Consider the following 6582-nt stretch of genomic DNA (forward strand, 5'->3'; position numbering starts at 1 on the left):
CCTTCCCCTCTCCTCTCCTCCCCTCCCCTCTCCTTTCCTCTTTCCCTTCCCTCCCCTCTCCTCCTTCCCCTCCCTCCCCTCCATTTCCTTCCCTTCCCTGTGCTTCCACTTTTTTCTCTTTTCTTGTGTCCCTCAAGCTTTTATTGAAGTGCAATGATCCAAAATGAAACTTGGATCTTGTTAAAAGCAGCCAAGTCCATGGATTGCACATCATACTCAAAAGTAGTGATGTGCTCTTCCAGCGTACCTCTTCCAACTCTATTATCTTCAACAACACAGCATTTGCACTGTTTTAACTCCGTCTCCCACTGGAACTTGTTTAGAAAAGCTCATACCAAGCTATCTGCTCATATGCTTTGGACACAGTCCTCTAATTTTACCATGTCTGTCTTGTCATGCCAAGTTTTCACTTCTAGAAGGTGGAAGACCTGTCCACAAGTGCAGGTTTTTGACTTGGTTGGACTCAAGAGTATGGGAGCCATTCTACTCTTAGCCTCTTTTCTTCCTCACTTTCCTCTTCATCTCAGATCCAAAGAGAGCACTGCTAGCATCACTACTTTCCACAGCTCCACTTCCAGTGGTGCCTTCCACACTGGCAGGGCTATCCTTGCCCGAAGCTTTCTTCACTCCCAGAAGGCTGGCCTTTTCCTCTTCACGAGACTTGATGGTCTTATATGTAGGGCATGACAAGTTGGCAGGCAGTGGACAAGAGACTGTTTCAAACACAGCCACATCTGCTTGCGAGGTCGAATACCCCTCGGTGTCCCTCTTCTTTGCCAGGCAATCCTTGAGCACCTGAAGACCTGTGCAACTTTTCAGGACTTGGATGCCATGACCTCAGCTGTGGGCAGGCAGTGGGCACTGGTGGACAAAAAAACACCAAAGGCAGGTGCTCAACACTAGCAGAGAAAAACAAACTCCATCTTTTTCATCTTGAATTGTAAACATGGTTCTTTAACCTACAGTAATTAATATATGTATTTATTTTATGCCTTTGAAGCACAAGCATAAGGCTTTATATTATTACTTTTCACTGTATTAGCCTATGTATATAACTTGGTGTTTTATGGCCTGAGGGAATTAAAACCTTGCCCACAGGATTATTCATTGATTCTAACTGTACCTCAGCTCCCCCTCAGGGATGAGCTAAGGGAATATAAACTCAGGGTGGCCAGATCTTTTTTTAAAAAAGGATTTAATATTATTTTACTCAATGCAACCTAATTATACAGTGCAGTGAAGCATATAACATGTTCTTACCAACAGAAAGTACTTTTGTATTCTTATGATATTCATTAAGTGATATTATAATAAACGTAGGAATCATTGACATTCAAGCCAAAAGAAGTAGCAGGCTTATAGAAGAAATCCCAGAACCCACAGCTGGTTGGTTTCTTCTTGCATTTAGTAAAAAAGACCACTTTGCTTTGATGTTTTTCAGAATTGTCCTTCATTACTGCACAGCAGAATGGACCAGTCACAGCCCCCAGTGTCTGACACTGAGGGGAGAAATTAGCAGGAGTGTTTTGTTTTGTTTTGTTTTTTCAAATGGTACCTAGTAGATCTTTTTAAAGAGAAACCATTCATCCATATTCTTAAAATCTCTTGAATCAAAAACTATCATAACATCAATTTTTAAATGAGAAATAAAATCTGTGCAGGTCAAACAAAATACAACCAAGGGCTAGGGTTTATGATTTCCTGAGTATTTTGGTCTCACATGTGCTAACAGGCTGACAATAAACAGTCTACTACATCACCATCAGTGACAAACAATGGGTGGTACTGATGGGAGATTAGGCCCATCTTTACATCAAAAGTGATTACTTAGAACTCTCCAGCCTTTGCTCTGACAAAATAGCTCTTGGGTCTTAGAATGGAGGTAAAATGCTCCCCAGTCACCCCCAGCCTGACTTTGGCTTTCACCATCACTGCTGGGGTGAAGAGGGCCATGATCCAAAGGAACCAGAGTAGTTGAGGAAGCTGTTTATTGGTATTCTGAGTTTTGAAACTACCAATGATGGCTTAAGAGAACACTTTGAGAAATGGTGCAGTCACAGATTGTGTGGTAATGAGAGATCCTAAAACAAAATGCTCCAGAAACATTAATTTTTCTTTTCCAGTGGAACTGGGGATTGAGCTCAGGTCCTTTCATGTGCCAGGGAAGCATTTATTCTACTGAGCCATCTCCCCAGTCCCTGAGGTTTTGGTTTTGTGACTTACTCTTGCGTTGAAGTAGTGGATGCAGCAATGTGTGCTCAACCACACAAAGTTGACGGGCATGTAGTGGAACCAAAGAGAGCTGTTTCTGGAGAGGATTCAGTGAAGCCTGGTGCCCATCTCACAGTGAAGAAAATTTTTATTGGTGATATTAAAGAAGATACAGAATAATATAATCTGAGAGATTACTCTGAAAAATATGACAAGATTGAGACTATAGAAATTATGGAAGATAGGCAGAGTGGGAAAAAGTGAAGATTTGCTTTTGTAACTTTTGATGATCATGACACAGTCAATAAAATTGTTAAAAAAATAAAAAATAAAATTGTTGAGAAATACCACACTATTAGTGGGCATAATTATGAAGTGCAAAAGGCCCTTTCTAAACAAGAGATGCAGTCTTCTGGATCACAAAGAAGCCATGGAGGTGGATTTGGCAACTTTATGGGTCATGGAGGAAACTTTGGAAGTAGTGGAAGGAATTTTGACTATGATAGAAACCGTGATGGAAGAGGAGGTTACAGTGGTGGAGGAGGTTATAGCAGAGGTAGTTATGGAGGAGGTGATGGTGGATATAATGGATTTGGAAGTGATGGTAGAAACTACGGTGGTGGTCCTGGTTACAGTAATAGAGGATGGTATCTTGGTGGTGGACCAGGATATGGAAACAAGAGTGGTGGATACCGGGGTGGTAGAGGAGGATATGATGGTTACAATGAAGGAGGAACTTTTGGAGGTGGTAACTATGGTAACTGTGGTGGTGGTGGGAAATATAATGATTTTGGAAGTTACAGTGGACAACATCAGTTATATTATGGACCCATGAATTGGGGTCATTTTGTTGGAAGAAACGCTGGCAGTCTCTATGGTGGTGGCTATGGATCTGGTGGTGGAAGTGGTGGATATGGTAGCAAAAGATTTTGAAAAACAACAGAAAATGTTTAATGAGAGCCCTACTTGCCTAAATGAGGAATGTCTTTCCTACCATCTCAAATATGAGGGTTTCTGGCTGGGTAATATTTTTAACTCACAGTAAAACTTGACACCATTTACTTCCATATAAGTCTACATTACATACGTTAAAACATGAGTTCCTCAGGTAAACACACTGGCAAAATCATGAAGCTGAAAACTAGTGGTACCATGTTTGAGACAATTTAAGTTTTAGAACTTCCCAGGAATGGCCATCTTTTTTAACACTTATCTATTTATTTGTGTGTGTGTGTGTGTGTGTGTGTGTGTGTGTGTGTGTGTGGCCTGCTCAGCCCACCAGGGGGCGGGGCTGGCTGTCATGTGGTGCTGGGGGACTGAACCGCGGTCCCTGTGCTTTGCTTAGCTTAGCTTGTTCTAAGTAGGTGCTTTAGACCACTGAGTCATCTCACCAGCCCTACCATCTTAGTGTTCATTCTGAGTCACATGCAGCTCATTTACTTCATGTATAGAAGTCACAGTATCTTTAGGGTAGGGTGAGTTTTTGGTAAGAGATAAAGTAATCTCAACCTTGTGAAAAGTTTGTCATAAGCTTGACTTATAATACATTATGCTGCCAGTTGTACTAGGGAAAACATCTTCAAGTGAACTTACTCAAATACAGATACAAAAATTGTCTTCGAGTGGCTTCATAAACTCTCACAAAATTCAGGAAATTTGAACTGATAGGGTGAACTTTGGTTTTGTTCATTTTGGTATCTAGAAGGAGTAAGGAGCTTGATTACACTAATGGTCCTTTATAAGAAGGTTCTTTCCTAAAGAATATTACTTGGTTAATATTTGTGTTCATTGCTGATAATTTGTAATGGTTATTTTTGCTGCCCCCAAAGGGTGTGTGAAAAATTAAAGTTTAATTCACCTTTTTAGTAACATAGGGTACATTCAAAATTACTAGTGCATATAAAACAATAAAAGGTTGACTTGAAATCATGAGTGGATTTCTGCACAGAGAATAGCGTAAGGTCAGAGTCCTAAAAAAATCTGCAAGGTTTTGGTGAATCAAATTTAAGACAGGAAACATTTTAAGGGTATTCTTTCTGTTTCATTTTGCTTTTGAAATACAATTGTTTTGAATGTAGTTCTGTTGTCATTTCTAAAAAACTGTGTTGTCTCGTGGTAGTACCAATTAGGAAAGTTAAAAAGATTAGAAGCAAATTTAAGCTGGTTTTGTTACATTTATAAGTCACTGTTTCTAATTTTGTTAAAAGTTGTGTTTACACTTGTGTTGTAAAAGTGAGAGTATTTGGGGTGTGATACACAATTTGTCAGGGGACGAAGAAATAGGCTTGGTTTTTAAGAGTTCAGTGTAAGTCAAAATTTGAACCATTTCTAACGATGGTATCTCTTTGGGAGTTTAATGTCACAAAGTAGTGAATAAAGCAGATGTGCAGGGGCAGTGTAAGGATGGTTAGCCTATATGAATACTCAACATTTTAAAGCTTCAATATTTTCTGGTTTTTAAGACTTTAGAGGTGGTCTGTAATGAATTTGAATGTTTCATTTGTGGTATAATGAAATGTTTACAGAAAGATGGTTTTTTCATTAAAGCATTTTTATAAAACATTAGCTCTTGCACTGGAAGACAATTTTCAGCAGTTAACTATAGCTGTTGTCACTGTGACTCTTCCAGGATAGCTTTCGCACTCATCTTAGTATCTATGTAAATTTATAATAATGTTTTATCAGATGTGGGAAAAACATATGTCGCCCCTTGACCTATTATTCAATGGGAGTAGTTCAGCATTTTATAGTCTCTTGATCTCCCAAGGATCCATAGCCTTATGCTCCAATCTACCTCTGCAATACCTCTGGCTCTTTCATCTATATTCTCTTGACTGGGAGAATCTCCAAGCCACATATACCTGCACAGCACTGTGGACAACAAAGGCTACTTAACATTATTCTGTCCAGCAATGAGCAAATACAACTGTGCTGTGAAACAGATGAGAAGGACTTTTTCTTGGGGGTGGGGAGGGGCTGGCTCAGGATGCCTTAGGGCCAGGTCTGGGGTTTGAACCGAGATCCTCTGCACCTGACTGGGTTTGCCCAAGTAGGTGTTTAAACAACTGAGCTAACCCCCAAACCCCTGTATAACAGATGAAACAATTTTCTTTCCAACAATACACAGAAGTGAGACAAAATGCCATCTATTACTTACAGAAAAAAGTAATTGAGTATCAGAAAGAAGAATGTGGTACAGACATTATATAATTTTGAAACATTTAGGAAAACTGAAAGGCCTAAAAATACTCTAGGCCTGTTCAGCAATAGCACTTATTAAATTTGTATTATTCTGTAATAACTTTGAGTAGATGTCTTTGTATTTGCTGCTTTGTAACACATATATTTATAGTTACAGTATCTATTTTAGGACCATTTTTTGCTGGAATAAAACACAAGAAAAAGCATTACTCTTAAAGGTTTTTCCACACCATACTGGAAAAACTTAAGCAAAATCTATCATTACAGGTTGAAGTAAGCCCACCATTTCAGATGGATATAGCTGGGTGGAGAGTAAATGGAAATCACATGCAAAACTGTCCATAGCCTTCAGCAAATCATCTGAAGAATATTGAACAGACTAAAGAAAATAAGTTTTTCACTGTGATTTTCACATTGTATCACTAATGAAAAATAGAAAAGCAGGCCTCAAAAGTTCTCCTAAATTATCTGCCTAATGCATTTTGATTAAACACTTCCATATGCTTATTATAAACCACTAATGTGTCTCACTTTGAGAATTCTTTCTGTGAGTTGCACCTCAATGATTTACAAGCACCACTTCATGAGAAAAAAGTGGGAGGAATATATGACTTTAGCCACCTTTCCTGTGCACGCACATAGGCAGTGGCCTCGTCTTCCGGAGTGTTGTCCCTGCCAAGCCGTCATCAGCCCTGATGCTCAGGGAACCTTCTCACAGACTTGCCATCTTTCACGTCAGAGATACAACCTTTAGTATCCAGTCTCTTCCCAATTGCGGATGTGTTTCAGGCTTCCATCCAATAAGTCAAATCAATTTCCAGTAAAGTGAGTTTACTAAAACTCCTCCCTGCCAACAAGAGAACTTGACTAGAAGATAGATTTATACTAACCAATTTTTCAGAAGCATTCTGTAGATTATTTATTTGGATGGAGTTTAGAGGTAGAAAGGGACATGATGGTGACTACCTGGAGATGCAGGTAAATTCTCACAAGGTACAATCAGAATCACTACTGTTTGTTTTGTTCTCATGTGTCATGAACTGAAATTTCTCACATATCCAAATCCTGACACAGCCCTTGGAAGCTCATTTTTCTCAGTGAAATAATTGCAGAATGTGACCAAATACTAGCTCCTCCTCCTCCTCCTCCTCCTCCTCTTCCTCCTCCTCC

At 39.4% G+C, this 6582-nt stretch overlaps 2 pseudogenes; one reads left to right on the forward strand and one right to left on the reverse strand.

Moving 5' to 3' along the window:
* Window positions 1-140: 140 nt before the first annotated feature.
* LOC101577781 lies at window positions 141-1806 on the reverse strand (annotated as a pseudogene).
* An 81-nt stretch (window positions 1807-1887) lies between these two features.
* LOC101578186 lies at window positions 1888-3144 on the forward strand (annotated as a pseudogene).
* Window positions 3145-6582: the final 3438 nt, after the last annotated feature.

The sequence above is a fragment of the Octodon degus genome, unplaced genomic scaffold, assembly GCF_000260255.1.
Source record: "Octodon degus isolate 3935 unplaced genomic scaffold, OctDeg1.0 scaffold00015, whole genome shotgun sequence".
Taxonomy (NCBI): domain Eukaryota; kingdom Metazoa; phylum Chordata; class Mammalia; order Rodentia; family Octodontidae; genus Octodon; species Octodon degus.